Consider the following 15,166-nt stretch of genomic DNA (forward strand, 5'->3'; position numbering starts at 1 on the left):
TATCACAATAACCCTGCGATACTGTTCATATGATTCCCATTTTATTTATCTCTATCCAGCATTCAGAGAGGCTAAGTAATTTGTTCTGACTCACACAGTTAGTAAGTAACCAAAATTGGAACCTAATACTTTGGTGCCTTTAAATGGCTCCTCTCAGGAAAAGAAAGGAGGCAGGCTTAGCATGTGTAGATGTGTTCAGCTGGGTCAATAGAACTCCCATGCTATTACATGAATCATTTGGTCCCTGAGAGATCTTTTGAGTGGAAGCCATTTTGTTCCATTAAGCAAACAGTAGGACATTTTCACTTTGTTTTTAAAGAAAGCCAAAAGATTTCTCTACAGGCTTAATCCATTTGGCCATATAAATCCTAGGCAATTGTTAAGGCTTAAAATAGTCTTGCCAATATCTAGAAAGGAGAGGTTTGGGTATAAAATCAATATAAGCAATCAAAACGCACTTCACACATAAGATCTGGGAGGACCTGCCGGGAGGAGAGGATTGGGGTTACCAGAGTGATGGCTGATTCTGATATGCAGGTAACCAGGTACTCTAATCCTGCACTACTGAGCGTGCTCTCTGCTACCCTACTTCAAGCCCACCTGTGTGCTGCTGCCCGTGTTGCCAAGTACCTGAGTGTTTATGGTGCAACTAACGCTCATCAGCTTTCTAGTGTCCAGCAAATTAATATATCCACTTTGAAGTGTTTCATTTCAGCTAAAAACCATAAAAAAATGAAGCTAGGAGGAAAAATATACAAAACAATAAAAACCTTAAATGTTATTTTATTTAGTCCTCTTGTCTGCAGATGACAAGTTTGAGGCCCAGAGATGTTGTTATCAGTTAGCTTTTGTTGCCTAACAAAACACTCCAAACTCCGTACCTTAAAATATGAACTGTGTTTTACACTTTTGAGTCCATAGGGGAATTCTGATTTAATTCAGAGCTGGGTTCTGGGTTCATTCATGTATATAATGGCCATCTGGTGAGTCAGTGGTGGTGGGCTGATCTAGGATGGCCTCACACCCATGGCTGGCTGAAGGCTGGGGTGATCCTTTAGCTAGCAGGCTCTCCTGGGCTTGATCACACAGACTAAATGTGTACAAGGTCTCTGGAGGCCCTCATGTCTACTGTGTTCTGTTGAAAACTTAAATTACAAGGCCAGACTAGATTTAAATGGAAGAGAACAGACATTAACTCTTGATGACCAAGCAGAAAGGCCACATTGGCAAGGATGTGAATACAGGGAGAGATGGGAACTTTGGGATAATTTTTTAATCAAGTCACCAAAGAAGTGAAATGGGGGAACTGGTTAAATGTCATTTGGGCGATCAGAGCCAAAGGCATGGCCAACTCAATGTCCCAAGCTGTCCCAGGCCCTTGTGTTTGGGTTAAGACTGAGGTTCACTTCTGGGAATGCTAGTACTATGGCACAGTGTTGGTGGTGTGCAAAGACGACGGTGCACATGGTGTCTGTTTCTTCTTCCTATTAGCAGGTTTGGCCGTTGAAGTTAAAAAATTCTTTCTTTAGCAGAATGAGAAGCCTAATGAGAATGACTAATAATCACATCTTTAGATTGAAAATGAAGGGGAAAATGCTTTGTTGCTGGAACTCAGAGGGGTATGGTAAACTGACAAGACAGGTTTTCTAGAAGTCTAGCTGTAAGCAGGCTCAGATAACTTCTCTTTCTACAGAGAGGAGAATCTGGTAGGTGATCCTGACTCAGTGACCTTGACATAGGGTCATGGAGTGACACTATCTATACATGTGGTACATAGTGTCTGACTTTCAATTTGTCTTCTGCCCAGGCTCCATTAAAATAGGTTCCATGAGGGCAATGGGTAACTTAAACAAAAACTGAAATTTCTTCAACATTGAAGAGAGGTACAGACCTTTGGTGCCAAAGAAGATGTGGCAGCTGCCAGCAGATGTATCAGTGGAATCTGGTAGAATAAGGATGTATCCATCACATGCCTGGGATAGACTCTGAGGCATCTCAATGTTTTTCTGTCTAAATAGCTGGTGGCCGTGGCTGTTAAAATTAGATTATTTCTCTTGTTGCACCTCTCCTTTTGCAGCAAGGAGGGAAACTCGGTTTCTACAGCCATGCACCTAAACCTAGCAGTAGTAGATGCGGTCAGTGTCCCCCATACTCCTCTCAGTCAACTTTGTATGTCCTCACAGCCTTGGGGGATAGTTCCTGCACACTTTCTTGCTACTTGAAGCTCCTGTGTCGATCTGCCTGATGGCTTTCTGTGACTATGCAGGCTTGCTTCATACAAAGAGGCAGGCCACAGTTGCTGGGGAGTTGACACCCCAAGAAACAACCCTCATTAAAAGAGAACTATTAATAAAAAGTAGTGGGCAATTGCTTAAACCTTCTCTTCTCTTAGTTGGAACACGGGAAGTGTGTTCTACACACTTCCTCAGGGCATCTCCAGCAGATCAGGGCATCTCAGAGCATCAGTTTCCCAGAGTGGTAACCTCTTCATTAATCGTCCTGTACTCGCCTTCTCTTTTTCCCTATTTCTCTATACTTCTCTTTTGCTGTACCTCCTGGAATTGCATCCGTAGTATACCTCTTTCACCCAAATCACTGTCTCAGGTCTGCAAAAGAGCACGACAACCACTTGCAGACTTTCTCTGGTCATCCAGCTGCCAAACTCAAAAGTTACACATTGGTCACATTCTGTGTGACCATCTGAGGCTTGTGACATGGCTGACCTTTTCTCCTGATGGACTACTTTCTCTGAGCCACTGGGATATGACCTCAATTCTTGTAGCAAGTATCTGATCTCTCACTTTAAATCTTCTTTTTGTTACTTGCTTCTTTAATGCAGGCAGCCCTCCAGGAATGGGTTGTCATTTGCTTTTCTTCTCTTTACTTTCTCCCTTGATGGCCTTAGGTTTTAATTAACTTTTACTGCCATATCTATCTGGATGAACCCCGAATTTGTTACTGACCTCAGGTCTGAGAGGTCCGAGGTCTCTCCCAAATCACAATCCCAAATTTCTAGCTCAGTGCTGTTCAATAAAAATACTTGCAATGATGAAAAAGTCTCAGATCTGTGCTGTTAAATGGTAGAGAGTAGCCACATATGGCTATTGAGCACTTGAAATGTAGCTAACAAGGTGAAGACATTGACTTTTTAACTTATTTAACTTTAATTTATAATTATATCTAAATAGTCGCATGCGGCTACCTTATCAGACAGCACAGTTCTTCACAGTTCTAGTTGCCTTACGGATATGTCTTTTTATAATTTTATCTCTTTAATTCTCAATTTTCTCATTGGTAAAATAAGAAGATAGATCAATTCATTTTTTAATTATTCAAATGGAATTTGCACAGAAGCCCCACACATAAAACGTAAATGTATAATAAAAACCTAAAAACAATTACATAGGAACAATAAAAAAGATTTGCCCTAAAATATATCAAAATACCTTCTAAAGCTATGGTTATTAAAGAGGTAAGGTACTTGAGTAGTAACAATGAAACAAATTGAAGGAATTAAAGTTTGGAAAAGACATAACTATATAGAAATTTGGTATATGACAAAGGTAGTATTTCAGAACAGTAGGAACAATATAAATAGTATTAAGACAACTGGGCTATCCCTTTAGTAAAAAAAAAAATCATCTAATTTCAAATTACACATAGTAAACTCCAGATTGATTTAATAGATAGATAAATAAAAATTAAAGACTTAAATGTAAAACCCAAAACTATAGAAACCCTGGAAGACGACCTAGGTAATACCATTCAGCACATAGGCACAGGCAAAGATGTCATGATGAAGGTGCCAAAAACAATTGCAACAGAAGCAAAAATTGACAAATGGAATCTAATTAAACTAAAGAGATTCTGTACAGCAAGAGAAAGTATTAACAGAGTAAACAGACAACCTATAGAATGGGAGAAAATTTTTGCAAACCATATATCCGAAAAGGTCTGGTATCCAACATCTATAAGGAACTTAAACAAATTTACAAGAAAAATAACCCAACAAACAACCCCATTAAAAATTTGGGTAAAGGACATAAACAGACACTTTTCAAAAGAAGGCATATATGCAACAAACAGGTGTAGGAAAAAAAAGCTCAACATCACTGATCATTAGAGAAATTGAAATCAAAACCACAATGAGGTACCATCTCACACCAGTTAGAATAGCTATAATTAAAAAGTAAAAAAATAACAGGTGCTGGTAAGATTGCAGAGAAAAAGGAAGACTTATATGCTACTGGTGGGAGAGTATATTTTGGAAAGCAACGTGGCAATTCCTTAAAGACCTAAAGGCAGAACTACCATTCGACCCAGCAATCCCATCACTGGGTGTATACTCAAAGGAACAGAAATCATTCTGTTATAAAGACACATGCACACGTATGTTCATTACGGCACTTTTCACAATAACAAAGACATGGAATCAACCTAAATGCCCATCAATGATAGACTGGATGAAGAAAATATGGTACGTATATACAATGGGATAATATGCAGCCATAAAAATAATGAGATAATGCCATTTGTAGGAACATGGGTGGAGCTGGAGGCCATTATCCTTATGCAGGAACAGAAAACCAAATACTACTTGTTCTCACTTATAAGTGGGAGATATATGATGAGAATACCCGGACACATAGAGGGGAACAACACACACTGGGGCCTACTTGAGGGTGGACGGTGAGAGGAGCGAGAAGATCAGCAAAAATAACTAATGGGCACTAGGCTTAATACCTGGGTGATGAAATAATCTGTACAACAAACCCCCAAGACACGAGTTTACTTATGTAACAAACATACACTTATACCCCTGAATTTAAAATAAAAGTTAAAAAAAATAAAAATAATTAAAAGATAAATATAAAAGAATGTTTTTATAGTTGTAAGTTGGGAAAAACTTCATAAAAATCAGTAAGACAAAGGGAACATTTCGATCTAAAAACTGGGTAAGTCTACTAGTTCAGTCCTATATTCCACTCACTCTTTTCAGGCAGTGAGCATCCCAGATCAAGTCCCTGCTCTTTTGGAGCTGACATTCTGCTGGGGAAAATGAGCAATTACTTCCTTAGAAGTAGGTGACCAAGGAGTCCCAGTCTATGCCTATTGTTCTGGCATGATTATTGATAGTGTCCATCTTTATTCCCAGCAGGGTCCCAGTGAAATGACAAATTATATGGTTACCATACTTAGAAGGGCATCAGGGCATGAGGGGCCCTAGTCAACAGGACTTTAAGCTTCTTATTCCAACTATCATAAGAGCAGCTTTACTTCATCTATGTTTCCTTTTTGCAGTAACAATGGTTTTGCACTTTTGAAAGAGTATAATTAATATATACCAGCATACTTTCCTAGTCAATTAAAAATATATAAGCTTATGGAATTAACTACAAAAAGCCCCATAAGTCCTTTAATAAGCCCAGACCCCTTCTCAGATGTATTCTCTGTCCACTGGTGTTCCTCCGTTACTTCCATTTTTAAATATTTACATATATATACTGTTTTTAATTTATAATAATTTTTATATTTTTAAATAAATAAGGTCATACTATAGTGTAGTATAGTACAAAATATTAGTATAAGGCAATATCATAACAACTGAATTCTTGTTTTCACTTTATATGTGTTAGAGATCTTTCAGCATCAGTAATTTAGGTTTATATCTTTGTTTTCAATGACTGCAGAGTTTTCCACAGTAACGATGGTGTGGTAGGTGGCATAATGGACCCCAACAACGTCCCTGAATCTGTGAAAATGTTACCTTATGTGGCAAAAAGGACTTTGAATATGTGATTAAGGAATGATTTATATTCCTTTGAGTATACAAAGGAATATAAATCATCCTGGGGCTTGAGATGGGAAGGTTATCCTGGATTATGTGGCTGGTCCCAATCTAAGCACAGGAGTTGTTATTAGTGGAAGAGGAAGGGACATAGATGGGTCAGAGAGATGTGACACAAGAAGGACCCCACCTGCCCACTGCTGGCTCTAAAGATGGAAAAGAGGCTAGAAGCCAAGGAATGTGTCAGCCTCTGGAAGCTGGGAACAGCCTTCAGCATATAGCTGGCAGAAAAATAAGGACCTCAGTCCTACAATTTAAAGGAATCGAATTCTGCCCACAAATGAAAAGAGCAGAAAACCAATTGTCTTCTAAAACCACCATAAAGGAACACAGCTTGCTACCATCTAAATTTTGGCCTTGAGACCATATAGGACTTTTCTGATCTATACAAGTGTAAGATAATAACTTTGTATTGTTTTAAGTCTCTAAGTTTGCAGTACTTTGTATGGCAGCAATAGAAAACTAATACAGATGGTAAGCTATAATATATCCCTTCCATTGATAGACAATAAAGTTATTTCCAATTTTCTTCTATTACAGTGCCGAAAATGAACTTGCTTCTCCATTCATCTTTAGGCATATGTGCCAGTAATTGGTTAGAATACATTCCTCTATAATGAAACTTTTTTATCAGAGAATAGAAACAGTTAGAGGTTTTGCTAAGATTACCACATTTTCTCATAAATGTCATTACCAGTTTACACTCCTGTGAACAGCATATTAGGCTGTCCTTTGCCTCTTCCTTCACCTTCCTGAGACCTGGCTATTATTATTCTTGTTATTTTTTGCCAGGTTGATGGATGAAAATGTTTTCTTCTTATTTGAGTTTAGATTCCCCTGGTTACTATTGAGATTGAACATCTTTTTGTATTGTTACTGCCCCTCGGTGAATCTCTCATAAATTGTCCATTTCAAGTTCATCAAGTTCTACTGTGTAAATCAGTTGCTTTTAATGCTCTTTTGAAGTCAAGCAGATGATCAGGGATCCCTCCGTATCACAGGGCTGAAGCCTGGACTCCTGTTTCACGCCTCCTTCCCTGTTAACGCCCACGATCTCTCCATCCCCCACCCTGAGCGTGCTGTATCTCCAGGTGTTGCTCCTTTCTAGCTCCTCTGCTGCCCTCCAATTCAGACCCCAGTTACTCACATCCTAGTGGTTCTCACTGCCCCTCAGTCCTCTCCTACCATCCAAGTCCCCTTCTTAAATGGGAAATCTACTCTTACTGATCCTACACTCAGGAAGCCTCAACAGTGGCTGCCCTATGTATCCAGAGACACATAGTTTGCCAGGTTGATTCGCCTTGAAGTCTCCGTGGTGTGACCCCAGCTGCCTTCTCTCCCACCCTTTCCCTTTAATGTTTTACCAGGCAGAAATATTTCTACTTCCCAGAGCACCCTCTCACTTTCTTAGGCCTCTGATTTTGTTAATGCCTAAGTAGTGAATGCCCTTTATTTCTGTTTCTACCACTCAAAATCCTTCTTGTATTTTCAAAGAACATTTCAAAATTCCTCCTCATATAGGAGGTTGCTTTTTCCCACAATTTATTATTAAAACTTTCTAACATACAGAAAAAGTGAAGGAATTGTATAGTGAATGCTCACATATCCCACCTAGTTTCTACCATTAACACTTTACTATGTTTGCTTTATCATATATCTGACCATCCATCCATCTTTTATCATTTTATCAATCCATCTTCTTTTTTATGCATTGCAAAGTAAATTGTGAATTTTATACGTTTCTTCCTAAATAGTGCAGTCACGTATCATTAACCAGAATTCAATATTTATACAGCTGCTCTTCAACTTATGATGGGGCTACATCCCAATAAACCCATTGTAAGTTAAAAATATCATCCTAAGTTGGAAATGCATTTAATATACCTAACCTAGTGAACATTGTAACTTAGCCTACTCTACCTTAAATGAGTTCAGAACACTTACATTAGCTACAATTGGGTAAAATCGTTTGACAAAAAGCCTATTTTATAACAGTATTGGCTATGTCGTGTTTTGAGATATCTCATATTTTGAGATATCTCATGTTTTTTATTGAATACTAAAAGTGAAAAACAGATTTGTTGTGTGGGAACTGGAAATACAGTTTCTATTGAATGCATATTGCTTTCGCACCATCATAAAGTCAAAAAATCTAAAGTTGAAACATTGTACGTCGTGGACCATCTGTAGTTTCCTATAGAGGTAAGATTTGCATGCACTGAAACACACACATGCAAAGTATATCATGTGATGAGTTTGACAAATGCATGTAACTGTGTAATCCAAACCCCTACCAAGATAGAAAATAGAAAGTGCCCTCAAATCTGTTCTCAGCCATGACCATGCCCCAGAAGCCACTATTCTCATTTTTTTCACCAGAGATTAATTTTGCCCATACCAGAACATCATATAAATGATTAGAATGGTTATATGTTATATACTTTTTGAATATATATATCCTGAATATATATTTTGTATTTTGTTATTATATAACACTTCTGAGTCAGCCTTCCTTTGTTCATAAAAATGCTTTCTCAAGTCGTCTCATATAGGAGTAACATGTATTCATGTCTTATGCCTCCTACTTTGTGGCTAACTCTATGAGGTCAGGCTTTGCAATGCACATCTCTAAATACACTGTAGTATCAAGCATTCTGCCTTACTTGTAATAGGGAATCCATACCCATTTACTGAAGTAGAAAGCAGAGTGCTTAAAAGAATCCAAAATATTAGAAGAAGCACACTTCCCGTGTTGCCCTATCTTGGATTGAAGTTAAAAGAAGATCAAATGTTCTTAAGTTTCTACGTTCTGTGAGAAGTATATAACAAATATCTGATTTTCCCAGTTGCCTCTTCTCATTTTGCAAAACAGGGAACTGGGTACATTCCTGGGAGCATCCTCAGAGTGGGTACATTTTATGGGAGAAAGCAATTTCTAGCTGCACACTGGCAAAGCTCCTTACAGCTTTTAGAATCCCCAATAACAAGATGAATAGACAAAGTTCATGGTTGGAAGCAGTATCATAAATAGAAATTTCGAGTTAAGACTATGAGTAGGTAAAGAAAAACAGGTCTCAATAAGTGCTCAACCATGAAGAATCAGATCTGCATTTCCTACAATTCCTACTAGAAACTTCCATAATAATAATAATTCTGTGTTTGACTTATGTGGGAGGATCAGCTTTGTGCATAGCCATGTCCTGGAAGGTATGGAAGATACAAAAACACAGTAAATAGTTCCTGTGTTTGTCTTCCAGGAACTTAGTGTCTTATGGGGTGAAAATGTCATTGAAGAGCACACAGTAATATGTCGGGGTCAGCTTGATGACTCACAAGAACTGATTAACCTTCGAAAAGGTGCCAATCCAGAGTATGTTAGTTCTTTCTTCATGCAATGGGTGATTATTTGACATTACTGAGGAAAAGAGTGAACTATATTTTTAAAGAGTTGTATTATTGATCATAAAATTTCTACTGTAGTAGCTGCATCTATTTCTCCCAAAGAATTCAGTTGCTAGAATTAAATATTAGTCTTATCATGTGCCAATCATAAAGCACATATGGAGTCAACAAACCAAGCATGATCAAGATCAGTGTTCATTTCTGGCACTTAAGAAAGCACTTTATTTCCGTTAAAAATAGTTAAATTGGCTATTTTTTCTTGAAAATAGAGGCCTCTGCTCTTCTTTTCATTTTGCTCCATGTCTTCCTCTGAATTATTATTTATCATTTTTTGTAGCATTTGGACTTAAACAGAAAACAACTTTTGTAAAGGAGGTCTATACTACAGGTACTATTGGGAGGCATCCTGGATGATTGCACAGAGATTATGTTCTCTCAAAGAGCAGAAAATCATTCACTCTGTTCCAAGAAAATTACTCATAGGGGCCTTCACAGAGAGATCTCACGTCAAAGCCCGTTTTTTTTTTTTCTTCTCTGTGCTCCTAATGTTGTTTTTGAAATCTTTGTGTTTGTGCATTCATATTCATTAGGAGTCAAAGCAATCTGCCGCCCTGGTTAATTTCTCCATGCCGATAGCAGTAGAAATTCTTATGATATTGCCTGTGGTGGGTAGCGAGGAATCCCTAACTCAACTTGGTACTTTTCCCCACTGGGTAAATGATTCTTCAGAATAGTTAATAGGGCGTTGAAATCTGCACAGACAGAAATGCTAATGCCTCTGCCAAATACCTACGATTATCAGCTCAATCTTTAGTGGCTGGAATCTGACATAAATCCTCTGAATGTATTAAAGTCAGCCATAGTACCTGGCAGAGAGGCTTGTTATGTTGACCTTGAGCAAAGCCTTTCCTGACAGCAATTCAATAGAAAGATGGGTGCCAAGACTGTATTTTTATAAAGAAGGGAAAGAAGAGGCTGTTTAAGTTAAGAATTTACTTTCATGCACCATAAAAGCCTCCTGTGTATGAGCCACATTCCAATGAGACCCTGAGGAAGAGAGACATTCCAGGCTGAGAGAGAGGGACATCTAACTGCCCGTTATTGGTTATTTCACCGTAGGGGCTGAAAGTGCCTAATGACTTTGTGTTCCCTTCGATAGAGTTTTATTGCTACAAACTGTGATATTTTGAAACAATATGGGCAGAAGATGATGTCTCTGAAGTTTCTCATAATCTGGACATAGGAATATATTGAATAAAACCCGTAGAGATTTCTCAATTAGAATTAACTGCTAACGTTGAAATCCCCTGCATAAAACATGAAATAAAAAGAGTATCTTTTATGAAATAGCTAAAGAGCCAATTTTCTTTCAAGTGCACGTTAAAAGTTGCCAAGGCCAAATATCATAATAATGTTGAAGTAATAATATTTTGGAAATATTGGATTAAATATAAATAAAATTAATTTTATCCATTTCTTTTTACTATTTTAATGTGGCCTAGAAAAGTTAAAATTACATTCGTGGCCCACATTGTATTTCTTTTTTTTTTTTTTTTTTTTTTTTGAGACGGAGTCTTGCTCTGTCGCCCAGGCTGGAGTGCAGTGGCGCAATCTCGGCTCACCGTAAGCTCCGCCTCCCGGGTTCACGCCATTCTCCTGCCTCAGCCTCTCCGAGTAGCTGGGACTACGGGCGCCCGCCACCACGCCCGGCTAATTTTTTTGTATTTTTAATAGAGATGGGGTTTCACCGTGGTCTCGATCTCCTGACCTCGTGATCCGCCCGCCTCGGCCTCCCAAAGTGCTGGGATTACAAGCGTGAGCCACCGCGCCCGGCCCCCACATTGTATTTCTAATGGACAGCCTTGCTCAGGAGCAGGGGTTGGCAAGGTGACTCATGAGCCATATCTGACCTGCAGGCTATTTTTATAAATAAAGCTTTATTGAAACACAACCACACTTATTTGTTTACATCTTATTTACATCTGTTTTTCTTCTTGATATCATTAGCCTTTTTAATTTTAGCTATTCTTATAGAAGAGTCCACTGTGTTTTGACCAGCTGTTTTGTACTCTCCCTTTTCTACTATATGTTGCAATAATTATTTATGATCTTTTCTCATTTCCTCCTCCCACTGGACTTGGAGTATGACAGGGCAAGGGGCCCTGTCTTTATTTTCCATGAAGTGTCAAACACATTGTAGAAATATACCCTGCTATGTATATTCAGTGACCGTTGAAAAATATTGCAATTTCAGGAACTTGAATCTCAGTCACAGCAGAGAGAGAACTATGATAAAACAATTTTGAGAATTTATGGGATGCCAGGCTATCAGACCACGTTTTTTAAAAAAAGAGTCAGAAGTGTAGGCTCTATTTTTGGAAATTAATGAAGATACAATGTCCTTTCAAAGCCAAGGGCCAGTGGAAAAACTGAGGAAAGAAAACCACAGAGCCAAGGTTGAAACTCAGGTCCCTCTATTCTACCACTTAAGGCATCCCGAGATTTTGCATCTTATTTCACAGTTAATCTCTTATCGTGTTTCATTGATAAAAGTTATAAGAGAACAATCTCATCTGTCCACCAGGAAATCTATCAGCCCACATACGTCTATGCTGCTGTACCCTACCTTCCCTTCTGCTCCAATGGATGAACTGTTCCTTTCTTATTTTAGGATGGAACTTCCTCTTCTGTACTGGCTCCTGTGTTCTCTTGCTTACTTAAGAACTTCATCCTTAAAAATCTCTCTCTTCTCCAACATTAGTTTCTCCTTTTCTCGGATGATTCCTATCCCCAATCATTTTACTTTAAGCATCTTAAAAAACAAACAAACAAAAAACACTTTCCCCTAAACCACAAATAGTCCCTTCCTCCCAACCTTCTCTTTGGAGCAACAGTCCCCGAAGAGTTATTTAAATTTACTGTTTCCCCAAAACAAAGATAAATAGCTGAAACTTAATTAAACTAAAAAGCTTCTACAGAGCAAAAGAAATAATCAGCAGAGTTAACAGACAACTAACAGAGTGGGACAAAATCTTCACAATCTATGTATCCGACAAATGACTAATATCCAGAATCTACAAAGAACTCAAACAAATCAGCAAGAAATAAAACAATCCCATCAAAAAGTAGACTAAGGACATGAATAGATAATTCTCAAAAGAAGACATACAAATGGCCAACAAGCATATGGAAAAATGCTCGGCATCACTAATGATCAGGAAAACGCAAATCAAAACCAAAATGTGATACCACCCCACTTCTGCAAGAATGGCCATAATCAAAAAATCAAAAAATAATAGATGTTGGCACGGATGTGGCGAAAAGGGAACACTTTCACACTGTTGGTGGGAATGTAAACTAGTACAATCACTATGGAAAAAAGTGCGGAGATTCTGTAAAGAACTAAAAGTAGACCTTCAGTTTTATCCAGCAATCACACTATTAGGCATCTACCCAGAGGAAAAGAAGTCATACAGAAAAGACACTTGCACACGCATGTTTATAGCAGCACAATTTGCAACTGCAAAAATATGGAACCAGCCCGAATGCCCACCAGTCAACGAATGGATAAAGAAAATATGATATATAAATATATGATATATTTATACTATATACACACAGTATTATATAGTGTATATGTATCCTATATGAACACTATACTATATATACTATAGATATTACATATTACATATAGATTACACATTACATATATTACATATTATGTATTACATATTATGTATACATATAGTACATATTACATACATATATTACATATTACATACTATACATTACATATATATTACATATTACATATATATGATATATATGTAATTATATATAATATATATATACACACACACACACACACACACACACACACACATTATGGAATACTAACCAGCCATAAAAAAAGAACGCAATAATGGCATTTTCAGCAACCTGGATGGAATTGGAGACAATTATTCCAAGTAAAGCAATTAAGGAATGGAAGACCAAACATTGTATGCTTTCACTCATTTGTGGGAGCTAAGCTATGAGGACGTGAAGGCATAAGAATGATAAAGTGTCTAATCCCAGCAGTTTGGGAGGCCAAGGTGGGCAGATCACGAGGTCAAGAGATTGAGACCACCCTGGCGAACACAGTGAAACCCTGTCTCTACTAAAAATACAAAAAATTAGCCGGGCGTGGTGGCGGGCGCCTGTAGTCCCAGCTACTCCGGAGGCTGAGGCAGCAGAATGGCATGAACCCAGGGGGGCGGAGCTTGCAGTGAGCGGAGATCATGCCACTGCACTCCAGCCTGGGCGACAGAGCGAGACTCCGTCTCAAAAAAAAAAAAAAAAAAATATATATATATATATATATATATACGCATATATATGTATATATGTGTATATGTGTATATGTGTGTGTATATGTGTATATATACATCTATGTGTGTATATATGTATATATACATATATATGTATATATGTGTGTATATATGTATATATGTGTATATATATGTGTATATATGTGTGTATATGTGTGTATATATGTGTATATATGTGTGTGTATATATATATATAGTGGACTTTGAGACTTTGGAGACTTGAGGGGAACGGTGGGGGGTGGCGAGGGATAAAAGACTACACTTTGGGTAAAGTGTATACTGCTCCAGTGATGGGTGCCACAAAATCTCAGAATCACCACTAAAGAACGTATTCATGTAACCAAACACCACCTGTTTCCCAAAAACCTATTGAAATAGAAAATTAAAAAAAAAATAAATTTACTGTTTCCACATCCTCAGCTTTGTGTTCTCTCCTCAGCCCACACCCATTAGCCCTTCATTCCCGCCACTCGGCAGAAACTGTTCTATACTCACCACCATCTTGCAACCCAATGGTAAATTTTCAATCCTTGTTCTATTTAGCTTCTCATTAGCTTTTGACACAGTTGCACATTCCCTCTTCTAGATATACTTTTCTACCCTCGGATTCCAGGATAACATTCTTTGCTTGTTTTCCTCCTACCTCTTTGGCCACTCTTTACAAAATTTATGTGGGGATACTCCTACTTTTTCAGACCTCTAAATATTGGAGTCCCATAGCACTTTCTTTTTGTCTTTGCTTTTATTCACTCTCTGCATGGTTTTATCAGTTCTATCACCTTAAATACCACGTGTATGCTAATAATATCCAAATTTAAATCTCCAGGTCTGTTCTCTCTTCTGACTGCAGCTGCCGATTTAACACCTCCAGGTATATATCTAATGGATAAACATAAATTGTATGTGATTTAAAATTTACTTTCTCCCATGTTTACTCCCCAAAATTGCTCTTCCTCCATCTTTATTGTGTTGGTAAGTGACATCAACATTCACTAATTTGCTTAAGCCAAAAATCTACGAGTCATTCTTTATTTTTCTCTTTTCTACAACCTTCCAGTTTAAACCTAAGTTGTTAGCAAGTCTCTGCCTTCAAAAATTTATTTGCATCCCAATGACTTAACTCCATTTGCACTGCTGCCAAACCAGTCCAGGCTACCCTCATCTCATGTGTGGACTCAGCAATGAGTTTTCTGGTCTTCTTACATAAATGCTTTACCTCTATCACACTGTGCTTCTGCAGTCTATTATTCACATAGCATCTGGGAGTAATATTTTAAAACATACATCAAACAATGCCACTCCTTAAACAAAACCTTGAATAACCCCTTAGCCTATTTCTATTGAAAGAGAAAATTCTTATCATGGCTTCCAATGGTCTACATGATCTGCACCATGATGGTCTTCTCAATTAATTCTCTTAGCGTTCTTCCCTATGGACTTCACTCTAGCCACACTGGCCTTCTTGCTGTGCCCTGAATGCAACCTGGAATGCACTTTTCTAGATTTTCTCATCTATTGCTCCCTTATTTAATTTTTGTGAGAGATA

This window comes from Hylobates moloch, unplaced genomic scaffold, assembly GCF_009828535.3.
Source record: "Hylobates moloch isolate HMO894 unplaced genomic scaffold, HMol_V3 SCAFFOLD_21, whole genome shotgun sequence".
NCBI classification, from domain to species: domain Eukaryota; kingdom Metazoa; phylum Chordata; class Mammalia; order Primates; family Hylobatidae; genus Hylobates; species Hylobates moloch.